Source organism: Danio rerio, chromosome 17 (genome assembly GCF_049306965.1).
Source record: "Danio rerio strain Tuebingen ecotype United States chromosome 17, GRCz12tu, whole genome shotgun sequence".
NCBI lineage: Eukaryota > Metazoa > Chordata > Actinopteri > Cypriniformes > Danionidae > Danio > Danio rerio.
This window is the reverse complement of record NC_133192.1, coordinates 31537449-31552007: the sequence shown is the minus strand read 5'-3', so window position 1 is coordinate 31552007 and position 14559 is coordinate 31537449. Positions and strand designations below refer to the sequence as shown.

Genomic DNA, 14559 nt, shown 5'->3' with positions numbered 1-14559 from the left:
ATCACTGCTCTTTATGGGATTATCCAGCCCCCATAATGTCCTCTGCCCTCATCGTTCCCAGAAAAAAAAAATGACTGTGGGCAAACGCAGTGGGAGTCTCACCTGCGGGAGAGCATGGCTCAGCTAACCTGCCTTGTTTACTGATAATGTGCCTTTGAGAGATATGAGAGGCGATGTATATGACATGTGCATTGCTCCTTCCAATTCACAAAACCATCTTGTTGGGAGAAGAAAATTGCCAGGCTTAGAAAATGGTTGGCAGAGAAAGCATTTCTTTGACCAAGCAGATGTTGCATCTCATCACCACAGGAATCGTCATATGCATTTCTAGCCTGGTGTGTTTTGGTCATTGAGATATCATGTAGTTCAGGTTTTCTGAGCTTAATCCAAGAGGAAAAATGAATCTCATGCAGAGAGCATTATTGAGTCTTTATTTATCTTTATTTATCGCCACATGACCAGGACAGATGAAATTTGTTTCTGCGAATTCTTAGATAGACAAGAATCACAGATCTGCCGTTTCTCCTATAGTATTCCTCTCAGTGACAGTAAAGCAAATCAAATTGAATGTGAGGCACAATTCAATTAACATACAGTGTAACTGAACAGATGTTTTCATATTTATGATGCTGCTTTATTTTATTTGCTTACCCACAAATCACTGTTGATATGAAACAGTGTTGATCTGACAGCAGGGTGTCCAGATAAAGGCCCACGGGATGAGCTCTTCAACCATAAAAAAGAAAAGCAGCTTGTTCCAAATTTGGAAAATTGCACCTTTACAATGTCAATAACCCATTCAAGGCAAACACAAAGACTTGTCATTCATTAAAGTCCAGTGATATGCAAATTTCTACCAAAATGTGATATATTACAGATTATTTCTCAGTGTTATTTAGAAGCAATCCATCCATCAATCCATAAACATGTTGAAATATGAACACAAGCACAACCCAGTTTACTTAACATACACATTAATATAAAGATTAGTACTGTATTAATACTGATGAATCAACATTAAAAAGCAGTTCAAAACTAGATTTTGTTAAAATAAATGGATATAATAAAGTGGCATGAGCCACTACAGTTGTTTAAAAGTAAGCTGAATGCTGGTAATTTATTTAGCTCTTTATTTATAAGGAAATGATGTACAGGGCAACACGGTGGCGCAGTAGGTAGTGCTGTCGCCTTACAGCAAGAAGGTCACTGGTTCGAGCCTCAGCTGGGTCAGTTGGTGTTTTTGTGTGGAGTTTGCATGTTCTCCCCACGTTCGCGTGGGTTTCCTTCGGTGCTACGGTTTCCCCCACAGTCCAAAGACATGCGGTACAGGTAAATTGGGTTGGCTAAATTGTTCGTAGTTTATGTGTGTGAATGAGTGTGTATAAATGTTTCCCATAGATGGATTGCAGCTGGAAGGGCATCCACTGCGTAAAACATGTGCTGGATAAGTTGGCTGTTCATGGTGCCATGGTGACTCCGGATTAATAAAGGCACTAAGCTGAAAAGAAAATGATTGAATGAATGAATGAATGAATGAATGAATGAATGAATAAATGAAATGGTATACTGTGTGCACTACTCACTCGCACTGTGAGTGAATTAAAAAAAGAAATGGTCTGATGTAAAGGTGTAAAATTTTGTAGTGTCTATTTAGGGTAAGTGCAAATAGCACACCTCCTTGGAATGAGCTAGTTGAGTGATTTCCAACCATCACCCATCACCGTCACAGCAGCATGAGTGGCGTAGCTTTGTAAAGCGCATGGCAACATGTTTTGACACGTTCGATCATAAACTCGGTTCAAATATAGTTGTAGCTCCCTGGTTCAATAAAGGATTGCCTCTTTCACTGGTGTTTTTCCATAATTTATTTCAGTGCAGCATTCACTTCACTGACGCCGTCGTCAACATCAAAACACCTTATACCAAAGGCCAAACACCGTATATCTTGCACCGTACGGCAAACACCGTAAGAGCTTGTACACAAAGAGAAAATGAAACCAAATGTAAGCAAATATAAAAACCATATACAAACAAACAGACATCACTTAAACTCAATGTACAAACTCAATACAAACAAACAAACATATCAAACGAAGTGTCAGTACCTTGTTCTCCAATCAAACCAGAAGCTAAACCTTTAGTCCGTAGCAGACCGCACAGCTGGGACGCCATGATCATGTGTGATCTTTCCGTGTCTGTTTATATCCGTAACGGTAATTAATTCAAATTAAAAGACTTCCGGTTTTACACTGAACACTTCATAACATAAATACCAAAATATCAAATATACATATAATAGAGAAAAAGAAAGTATACACACACACACAATATAAACATTGTAGAGAAGATGTAATAACAAAGACACCATGTCAAAGTTATTAACACTCCCACCAAATTATGAGTGCAAGTATTAAACCCAAATTACAAGTCACGAATAATTTCCTAGCAACAAACTCTTCACGTGTTTTTTTTTTTTTTTTTTTTCCCCTTTTAAAATTTTTTTTTTTTTTTTTTTATAAATACCCCTTTTTTTTTTCCATGATAATAAATACACACCCATAAATATGTAGAAAATTTAAAATGATTTCATGATCCACTTATTTACACAATTTTAAATAACTATTCATTTCCTTCCTTTAGCAATACAAGTTTTTGCACTGGTCTTTCAATTATGGATTGCTTGGTTGTACGTTTTCCCTTCGCATCAAGTTTACAATCACCTAAGAGCACTTTAGCCTTCCTAATAAGCCCGTCACCACTACTAATGGTTTCCTGTATCCTACCTAGCTTCCATTCATTTCTAGGCAAGTTTTCTTCCTTCACCAATACAATGTCATTAATTTGAAGGTTTCTCTTAGGCATATTCCATTTCTGACGAGTCACTATGTTTGCTAAATATTCCTTGCGCCAACGGCTCCAAAACTGTTCGGCTAAATACTGCACGTGTCTCCACCTCTTTCTTGCATACACATCTTCCTCCAAAAATTTACCTGGTGGAGGCAGAGCAGTCACTGGCTTCAATGTAAGCAGATTGTTCGGAGTAATGGGTCTTAAGCTTTGTGGATCATTCAAACAATCAACAGTTAGTGGTCTGCTATTTACAATTGCCATTGCTTCATAAAGGAACGCTCTCAGACAAGAGTCATCTAATTTCCCTGGATAAAGAGCAAAGGTCGCATTCAGAACAGATCTTATTGTTCTTATTTGACGTTCCCATACGCCACCAGCATGACTTGCATGAGGTGTATTCATGATGAATTCGCACTGATTTTCCAAAAGGAAAGTAGTTATTCTTTCTGGATCCATTTCACAGAGTGCACCTTTCAGCTCGTTTCTTGCTCCCACAAAATTGGTCCCTTGATCAGATCTTAGCTGTCGAACTGTGCCTCTAATGGCAATAAAACAACGTAGAGCATTTATAAAAGAATCAGTTGTCAAGTCATTAAGCAGTTCAATGTGCACAGCACGGGAACAAAGACACGTTAACAGGAGGCCATACCTTTTTTGTACATTTCGCCTAGACTTAACTGAAAACGGACCAAAACAATCCATCCCAGTGTACAGAAACGGAGGGGATGGATCAACTCTTTCTGGTGGAAGATCGGCCATTTTTTGTTCCTCAACTGGTCTTCTGAGTTTTCTGCAGACAACACAACCTTTAATGAAGGATGCCACAACTTTGTTGATTCCTGGGATCCAGAACCCATTACTTCTAATTTCATTTACAGTAAATCCTTTTCCTTGATGCATAACTTTGTTGTGATAATGAGCAACGATCATTTGTGTAATTTGATGTGTCTTTGGAATAATTATGGGATGCTTCACAGAGTCTGGGTAACTTGATCGAGTAAGTCTTCCTCCCACCCTAAGCACACCATCAAGATCTACGAAAGGGTCAAGAGGACGTAATGCACCACATGACACACCTCTCCCACCCTTGATTTCCTTCAGCTCATCCTTAAAAGAACTCTCTTGCAAGCATTTAATTATATGGAGTTCTGCCTTTTGTCTTTCTAGCATGGTACTAAGACTACTAGATCTATCCTTGTTGGCTCTCCTTAAGAGACGAGCTACAGCTCCAACTGCCTTAGTCCATGAAGAAAATTTTGTTAAGCGGTTGGCCAAATTGAAGCTGTTTTGACACTCTGTATTCAAAGTAAAAAGGCTTTTTACTTCTGGATCGCCCAATAGAAGAGCAGGAGCGGGCTCAGATGGAATAAACATTTCAGTTTCCCACAGAAATTTTGGGCCAGTAAACCAATCAGAGTCAAGTAGTTGCTTTACAGTGAGACCCCTAGATGCGTAGTCAGCGGGATTTCTTTCCGTCGGAACATATCTCCACTGTTCGATTTTTGTGCTGCGGCATATCCTTTGCACCCGGTTTGCAACAAATGTGTGAAATCTGCGTGCTTCATTACTTATATACCCCAGCAACACTTTAGAGTCAGTCCAAAATGTCTCATTAGCAACGGGATAATCCAGCTCCCTTTTGAGTACATTACTTACTTCCACTGAGACTACAGCAGCAGCTAATTCCAACCTAGGGACTGTTACAACTTTGAGAGGTGCAACTCTTGATTTTGCCATCACAAGTGCGCAATGAACATTTCCTTCTTCATTCTTTACTCTGACATAAGAACATTGACCATATCCATCATTACTAGCATCGGAGAAATGATGCAATTCAATACTAATTGGTTTCCCGAAATTCAATGGTACATATGTGCGTGGTATGCTTAGATTTTGCAGGCTTTGTAAATCTTGTTTCCATTTTACCCATCTTAAACTCAGTCCATCCATCAGAGGGTCATCCCAACCACTGCCATTCTTGCACATTTCTTGCAAGATTCGCTTTCCATTGAAAAGGACAGGTGCAATGAGTCCTAAAGGGTCATAAACAGAAGCGACAGCAGATAATATGCCACGCCGAGAGGCAGGTTGTTCTTTCAGGTGTACTTTAAACTTGAAGCAGTCAGATTCCCTATCCCACTGCAATCCAAGTGTTCTCTCTAATGGCAATTCATCAAAGGCAAGATCCAGACCCCTTACACCACACATCCTCTCCGATTGAGGGATGCCCTTCAATACAAGTTCATTATTAGACAAGAACTTATGTAATCGTAAACCACCTAATGCACAGAGACGTCGCGCTTCGTCTGCAACCTTAATGGCTTCATGCACGTTTTCCACACTGATCACTCCATCGTCGACATAAAAGTTCTTAAGCAAGAACTGTGAGCCCAGTGGATACAACTCCCCATTTTCAGTCGCAAGATGTTTTAGGCCGTAGTTCGCACAACCTGAAGATGAAGCAGCCCCAAATAAATGAACTTTCATACGAAATTCATGAACAGGTTGTGTGATGTCTCCATTCTTCCACCAAAGAAATCGCAGAAAATCTCTATCGGGTTCATCTACGTGAAACTGATGGTACATTTTTTCAACGTCACAAGTAAGTGCAATGGGATGTTGACGAAATCGAATTAGAATGCCATGCAAACTATTTATGAGATCAGGACCTTGAAGCAAGTGATCATTTAGGGATGAACCTTCATGCCTTGCAGAACAGTCGAAGACCACACGCAGTTTGTCTGCCTTTTTCGGATGAAAAACACCATGGTGAGGTAGGTACCACGTTTCTCCTTCCTTACCACTACTGTGCACTTCTTCAGCATCTCCTCTCTGAAAGATTTGACTCATGAACTGATTGTAATTCTTCATGTACGATTCATCTCTTACCATCTTCCTTTTAAGGTGATCAAGTCTAACCATAGCGCATCGTTTGTTATTAGGCAGTTTCGGCCTTACTTTAAAAGGAAGGGGCATTTGGTAGTGACCGTGAATGTTTTTACTTATGCCGGATTTTAATTTCTCAAGAAAGAGAATATCATCTTGGGATACTCTGACGGTTTCTTCGTCTGCATCTTTAAAATCACTCTCAAGGGCCCTTATTATGTTGACAGGTGTGATAGAAGGAAGCTCCCTAACTGCTATGCGATGACACAATCTACTAACATTAAATAAGTCAGAGCGTGGTGAACAACCTACTATACTCCATCCAAGATCCGTTTGAACCGCATAGGGCTCGTCGTCTCCTCCTGCTATCACTTCTCTGGGAATCATTGATCTTGAACAGTTGTAGCCGATTAACAGGCCAACATCACAATCCTGTAGTGGAGGTATTTTGTCTGCGATGACTGAAAGATGCTTCCAATGTTCAGCAACCTCATTCGTGGGAATATGGTGGCGATTTGCTGGAATACAATCTTTAGTATAAGTTGCTGGTAAATCGATATAGTCACTAGACTTATAAGCTCTCACCTGAAGTCCAGTCACTCTCTCACTTTGAAGTACCGTATCCCTTCCAAGCATTGTTGTCAGCTTTAGTTTCACTGGAAATGATGCAGCTTTTAATGAATCACTCACACTTTTATCAATGAAAGTCGTGTCACTCTGAGAATCCAACAGCGCATATACCAATTGTTCACAACTTGGATTATGTTTCGCAGATACCCAAACAGGGACAATCATAGAAGTACACACACCAGGTTCTTCTCCAGCTACATTTAACGTTACTGCATTAGCCGTACCTTCAGGATCGTTTTGCGTTTGAACTGCAGAAGATGAAGTTCTTACCATTTTCACAAAGTTGTTATTGTGCAAACTAGTTGGATGCTTCTTGTTACAGGTATCACATGTTAGACGATATCGACATACCTTTGCACTGTGTCCAAAATTCAGGCATCCATAACAAAGCTTCTTTTCTTGTATGTATTGCCGTCGTTCTTCTAATGGTCTACTGAGAAATTTAGAACAATTGTCAAGTTGATGATTATTTTTCTGACAGAACACACATTGAGTTTTGTTAGAAGACTTGATCACATATTGATCCCCTTCAGTGTTTGATTGAGTAGCCAAAACCCGTACTCTATTTTTCTTGACTTCTTTCATGTTTACCTTCTCATCTGTATATCCTGAATTGTGAAGAGCATGGAAGGAAGTAACTGGATTACATGCTACATCCGCTTCAGTTGACACAAACACAGCAAATTCATCAAAAGTGGGATATTCATGATTATTGGTGATAGACTGTGTAACTTGACGATTCCATCTACTAATTGCCCAATCAGGTAACTTTTGCATAAGTTTTTGATTCTCTTGGTAATCGTTTAAGATCTGAAGACCCTTAACATGAGGTAATGCACCACGACATGCATTCAGAAAATCTGAGAAAGCTTGAAGTCCCATGGCATCCTTTGGGTGGATTTTAGGCCAATTTGCTAAACGTTCTCTAAACGCCTTTTGAATAATAAATGGATGGCCGTACCGATGATTTAACTTATCCCAAGCATCTTTGTAGACTTCATCATCAGTTCTGAAGAAAGTGCCATCCAAGGCTTTCCGTGCAGGCCCACTCACATATTTCTTGAGATAAAACATCTTATCAGCAGAGGAAATCCCTTTCTTATCAATAAGTGCCATAAAGGATTGCTTAAACTCAATAAAGTGAATAGGATCACCTGTAAAAATAGGAGGCTCTGGAACTGGAAGTTTGCTTGCAGATATGCCATCTTGAAGTGCTTGAACAAGAGCAGAGAATTCAGAAGTTGATGCTTTAACTGATGGATTTGTGGTCTCATTTTGTTCCTGTCGATTAACTTCTTTCCTTTCATTTCCTTGAGACAACTCCGATCCACTCGCACTACTACAATCATTTAAAGAGCTGGTTATTTTCTCAACTTCTTCACTGTAAACATCCAGTTTAGCTTGAGCTACTTTTAAATCCTTTTGCGCTTGAATTTGCTCTAATTCTTTAAACTCAACTTCAAGGGCTTTTTTATGCTGATCTTCTAACTCTTTTATTTTCTCTTTTTGCTTAGTTTCTGCCATTAAAGAATTATATGCAGCTTGTTTGGCTGCTACTTCTGCTGCAGCATCTACACGTTTCGCCTCCAAGTCTGATAAAACAGAGCAATGACCTGAATGATCACTGATTTCCTGACTAACTTGTGAAGCTGTTGAACCAAAAATTGAATTAGCATACTTATAACTCAAAGCACTAAGACGTTCCTTTTCCCTCTCATAACTGTAATCACCGTCTATTCCTGCTATTCTTTCATTAACAATTCTGGTCACATCAGTTGTTACTGCTTCACATGAATCCATTTTTCGTCTCATCTCAACATCAGGTAATGTTTGTTTCCTAAATTCATCATAAGCACTGAGAACCTTATTTTTAGCAATTTCCAAAGTTTCAATTAAAATAGCTAATTGAGTGTCTGATAGATCCGATTTAAGTTGCTCACGTGCATTACGGGCTTCAATTTTCCATTTATCATACAAAGAAATAACCTTTTTCTTCTTTTTTTGTTGCTCTTCCTGCTGATAAGCTAACATTTTTTCAGTAGGGACCTGTGCACGTGTTGAACGTCGTGTATTTTCACTCCTAGTTTCTATATCAGCTTGCTTAGTGTGCTTCTTTGAACCTACATCTGATTTTGACATTTTTGGATCTATAAATTAATACCCCACAATAATTTTAGGTCAATAAGGCACTAAATTAACCACTCATTTTAACCATATGCAAAAAGGCATTAAAATGCATAGTTAAACACTTTGATAGATCACAATTCATTTAACAAGTGACTTAAACACACACAACAACGTTAATTGCCCTTTAAAAACACACACACACCATAATCGAGAAATTGTCCCTTTAAAAGTTCAGTTAGTTTCTTTGTTTTAGTACTCACTGCGATCCTCAAACTAGTTTAAAGCCGTTGTATGCCGTGAAGTCCGTTAGATCAGTCCGTGCAGCTGTGTGTAGCCTTGTAGCTCCGTCTGTTTAAAGTCCGCTCTTGATCCGTAGCGAGCAATCACACCGTTCCCAACGAGCGCGCCGATGCCAGAAGTCCTTTTAATTGCCGTCCACTCCGTTAAGCAGCGACCCGATGATGGCAAGCTCTTACTGTAGCTCCCTGGTTCAATAAAGGATTGCCTCTTTCACTGGTGTTTTTCCATAATTTATTTCAGTGCAGCATTCACTTCACTGACGCCGTCGTCAACATCAAAACACCTTATACCAAAGGCCAAACACCGTATATCTTGCACCGTACGGCAAACACCGTAAGAGCTTGTACACAAAGAGAAAATGAAACCAAATGTAAGCAAATATAAAAACCATATACAAACAAACAGACATCACTTAAACTCAATGTACAAACTCAATACAAACAAACAAACATATCAAACGAAGTGTCAGTACCTTGTTCTCCAATCAAACCAGAAGCTAAACCTTTAGTCCGTAGCAGACCGCACAGCTGGGACGCCATGATCATGTGTGATCTTTCCGTGTCTGTTTATATCCGTAACGGTAATTAATTCAAATTAAAAGACTTCCGGTTTTACACTGAACACTTCATAACATAAATACCAAAATATCAAATATACATATAATAGAGAAAAAGAAAGTATACACACACACACAATATAAACATTGTAGAGAAGATGTAATAACAAAGACACCATGTCAAAGTTATTAACAATAGTGTCTGATGAATTCATTCTTCTTTCCCCCACAACATATCAGTTTTTGCCTACTCTTTATCACGAGGAAGACAAGTAGGAATCATTAATAAGTGTGTGTATTATTTTAAGCGCATTTAAGCATCACATATTATTTGCACATTTATTAAATAGAAATGTTTCCGATTCACGTATGCAAATTTGTCTTCAGATGGCGCCTTTATAGCAATGTGCATGCAGTCGCTCGCTCTGATTACATTGGGAAAACAGGCGATCGCTGCAAATTGCGCTTTTATGTTTGGCTGGTTAACTGCTTGGTATGGAAACTTTATATACTTGCTAGACATGCGGATGATCCTGTCTCACACAGCTGCCATTGCACGGCTGAAAAATACTTTGTAGTGTGCAATTTAACACAACTGCCTCTAGGAGTTGCCAATGGAAATAAAACAAATACATGAAATGCACGTACGCCAGGCGTGGACCAACGCACATTCTCACGTTCATTTCATCTTTAGTAAATCCAAACGCGAGCGTGAAATCTGACGTACGCAAAGTTTTTGTGCATACGCAGCATTGATACATGAGGCCTAAGTCGCGTAGAGCTCTGCTGCAATGGAAAATGGGCTGGCCTTGGATTTTCAAGTCAACAAACGATCCTCTCGAGCAGTTGTCTTGCGGGGTCTGCCTGACCTAGGTTTGTCAAAAACGTCTTGAGTGTCTCCAATCTTTTTTTTTTTTTTATCCTCTGTATATGAGGCTGAGACACTTTGAAGGTGTCTGCCACATCAGCAGTCAATCTGGTCTTCAGCCTCTTGATAATCAACACTTTAGTCACAGGGTGAATCTTAGGCATGTTTGCAGATGTCTAGTTGCAGTTGATGTGAAGGTCTCGTGTACTTTTTTTATACTCACCTGAGACCTAATTGATTTATAATTAGTCACAGTTGAAGCTCATAAGACAAGGCGACAGCACTTATGTCTTTGCAAAAACTGACTCTGTGGGCTTTTCAAAGCTGAAAATATCAGAACACTTCTTGACAGTTTCGTTTTCCACTGAAACATTATCACAAAAGCTGTTAGAAATAAAATGAGCCATTTCTTGTAAGAACATTTTGATTAGAGATTTAGCAGCAATTTCAGGTCAATTTGTACACAAGCGACAAGACTTTTGCCAAGCAAAATATTACTGAAAATTGATTAATAAAAGCAAATAGTAGTTAATTATGTTAATAATAGTCAATCAGTTCAGAAGTGCCGTTGAATCCATAGTTCAGCAGTAATCAGGATAATTATCTGTACATTTTAAATTGTGTGTGGGCAGAGAACTGCTACAAAGTTCACTTTAGTGATGAAAGCAATTTATAATTGAAGAGTTCAGATGCAAAAGCCGCTAAAGACCAATCAGAAGCCACAAATCGAATCATATATTTTCAATGTAGCAGCACGCTGATACGCTGGCTATCATGAGACATATTCCGCTTTCGATTTCGATTTTAAAAGACAGAGTTTGATGAACTGAATGAGACTGTCCGATTGTCAGTGAATGGGTCTACCTTCTGTTTTATTTGCTAATTTAAGCTAGTTTGTTTTAAATATTAATATTATATATAAAACAATAATTTTTTTTATATTATTTCATAATACCTATAAATCTGATAAGTTTTTCTATATAATTGGACAATGCACAGATATTGATGTTTCACAATGTTTTTACACTACATTATTGGAATCTACCAAGCTTAGCTTACAATGTTTGCAATGTTTACATTGCTCAACTAACTTTAAATCTAAATCCTAAATATCAGAAATGCCAACAGATTGTTAGGATTTAATTAATGTCAGTTTTACTGTTTTTGATTAATGCACTTACTTACTTACTTAATTTCATTCATTCATTTTTCTTCTGCTTTGTCCCTGGTTTATCTGGTTAACTGTCACTTACTTGGCAGATTTATATATTTTTCATTTCCGGTGGTTTGTGTAATGTGTTTTATGTTTGGTAAAATAATTTCTAATGGCATCTTCATTTTTTAACTAATTACAATGTCTTGTTTCTATAGGTGGATTTAGAGGGTTTTGCATAAAACGCAGAACTGGATTTAGCTGGTTTTGACGCTAGAAGAAAATTAACCTTGTTATAAAACAAAGAATTGTCTAAAGTGACATTTCTGAAAAAAAAAGTAATACATTTACTAGCTAATAACCCTATTATTACCTATAAAATGAAACTTCTGAACCTTATCAGAGGAGCCTGATAGAAATTGCTCATTTACAAGAAAAGAGTTCTGCATCTGCAGTTTTTGCATCTGACCTCTTCAATTGTATCTTCATTCTAAAAAACTAGGGAAAGACTAAACCCAAAGTCTGAACCCAAAATCAGTAAAAGGTTGGAGGTGTCATAGTTTGGTGACTGGTCAGCCAATCAGACAGCAGTCTTCATTCTGGACAGTGAATCCTGTCATAAAGCCAAACGGATAAAGCATTTTTCACAGTGATAGTAGAGTAAAACAAACTGGACGTCAGGTGTAATTTAATTAGCGTAACTGAACGGAACTGTTTTGGTATTCATAATGGCGCTTCCTTTTATTTGCTTAGCCACAAATCAGTGTTGATATCTGATCATTTGCCTGTGGTAAGCCTGTGTTTGCTACTAAGTTTAGTTCAGCCGGCCTATTTTGGGAAAGGAGCTCTTGACACAGGACTGCGCCAGTGAAAAATCTTCCCCAGATTGGATTCCATAGGAGCATCACCAGGAAACAATCAATAAGTGAGCGGAAAGAGGCCCGTCTCCCTTGATGGCTCTGTCCCAGCGCCCGCACAGCCAAAAGAGGCAAGAGGCAGACATTTGTGCTTTTCTAATGAACCCGTTCCCCTCTGCTTCCAAAAGACAAGCAAACGCAAACGACAAGCAAACGCTATTTCGTTTTCATTATTATCTGTTTTTTTTTTTTCAATTTTCCCACTTTTAACTTATTAAGGTTTTGTTTGTTTTTTCGAGTAGAATAGACAAACCCACACGAGAATTCTAATTATTCTATTTACTTGTATTAAGATAAAATACAATAGAAATAAAAAGTACATTCATTTATTTGGATTGTTTGTTTCTCTGTAACATTTCATTCATCTGTTCATTTATTATTCAATAAATAATAATAATAATAATAATAATAATAATAATAATAATAATAAAATAAGAGAATTTGTTCATTGTGTAATAATACATTTGTTCATTTTATGAATTTTTGAGTATTTTCTTCTAATTTCTGCTATGCTATTGTGACTATTTTCATGTTTAAATTTGATTAATCTTTAATAATTAATCTGCAGTTTGTTAATATCTATAGACTTTAAATATGTAGCAAATAAAGCAAACAGTTATTTTATGGCCATTTTATTTGCTTTAGTTGTTTTGTTTTATTTTTATGCATTTCAACTGGTTTGTAATGTATTTTATTTTAATTTTAAGTTGTTCTTGTTACTCTAGTTATTTTAATTTCTGTTAGAATTCTAGCAATGCCCTGATAATATCTAAAACATCTGTATCTCTATCATTTTAAAACCCTAGGTATGTAATATTAACCTATATAACACATTTAAACCAAGTTATACAGTATATATACTGTAAAACAAAACAAAAACAAAAATGTACCATGTATTGTTTTCATAATTTGTCATTCATGTACAGCCCACTCATACACACTTTCTCTCTCAAAAGCTGCCATCATCCCAAAATCTTAAAGATGACAAAGATATGGAGGGGCAGAAAAGCCTCAGTTTTCCCTGTCTGAGCAACTGATGTCCATCATGAGCAATTAGGAGTCTGTAGCAGCAATGGCTTCAGACAGCGTCAAGAGTCCTGCGTTCTGCTCTCATGTCTAATGCTCACACCTCCTGCTTATCTGTAAATGCATTTGCAGTGATTTAACATTCAGGCATCGTCCAAACCTCTGAGGGTCTTTTATTTATTTATTTAAAAAAAAAAAATTTAATTAATTAATTTTTTTTTTTTTTTGCTTTGCTTTTTTTTTTGCTTTTGTTTTGTTTTTTGTTTTGTTTTGTTGTGTTTTGTTTTGTTTGTTTTTATTAGTTTTATTTTTTCATTTCATGCCGTGTTGGCAAAGATATAAAATAATTAATATGAAATAAATATTATTTAAAAATACAGGTTCAAATCTTTTAATTTAAAAGCAATTCTATTACTTTCTCTTTTCTTTATAAAATATATTACTACTTACTCATTAGATACTGCTATTAGATGATAATGCTATACTCCTTTGGTGTTCCACACAAGATGCCAAATCATAAACGTACTCATGAGTGTAAAAGTGGCTAAACAGTCTTTCTTGGGCTGTTTTTCACACTCCTAGTCTGACCACATCACATAAAGGTGAACATAAAAAACCCTCAGCACATTCTGGAAAAGATTCTGTTTCACATTCACATTCTGTTTTCTTCCACATTGACTTATGGGTTCAAATAAAATCCCCCCTGAGTGTTTTAACCCATTCGAAGCCTTAGGAAGCAGCTTGTTACTGCCTGCCTCTCCTCTGGCTGCCCGTCTGCCTTTTCACTCCGTCATTCCACACTTCTGCTGCCACCAGTGCAGACAGAGATGGACTGTGACAGCAGGCGGTGGGCAGTGCCTGATCCCAGACCTGCGCCACCCCCATCGCCCCACAGCCTCTCGCGCGCCACTGGCCGGAGGAGCTCTGCACTGAACACATGTATCACTGTAATGTCTTGTGAAGGGCCACTTTGCCAAGAGTATTAATTAGAGGTCAGGCTTTTGGGGAGCTGCTTTGTTTCAGCCCCAACTCAACACACTGCCAGGTCAGGGCTTCACTCCAGCATGGCTACGAGGGAGGCCTGTGTGTGTGTGCTTTGTGTATGTGTTTGTGTGCCACACTGCTTGATCTCCATGTGACTTTTTATGTGCACAGGAATCAAGAGTATAGCAACAAAAGGTGGAAGTTCTTTTGAATTAAATGCTTGACTTTTCTTATTTTTTTATCAGACAAACTGTTGCTGTTT

General features: G+C 37.9%; 1 long non-coding RNA gene across 2 annotated transcripts; it reads right to left on the bottom strand.

Annotated features, from left to right (window-relative positions):
- Positions 1–550: 550 nt before the first annotated feature.
- Positions 551–9369, bottom strand: LOC103910029 (uncharacterized). 2 transcript variants are annotated; one of them, XR_012393118.1, is made up of 3 exons: positions 9266–9369; positions 2106–9133; positions 1816–1973 (listed from the first exon to the last, which is right to left on the bottom strand). It is a non-coding gene; the product is annotated as an uncharacterized lncRNA (long non-coding RNA). The 2 variants fall into 2 exon arrangements; XR_011006262.2 differs by having other exon boundaries at positions 551–9133.
- Positions 9370–14559: the final 5190 nt, after the last annotated feature.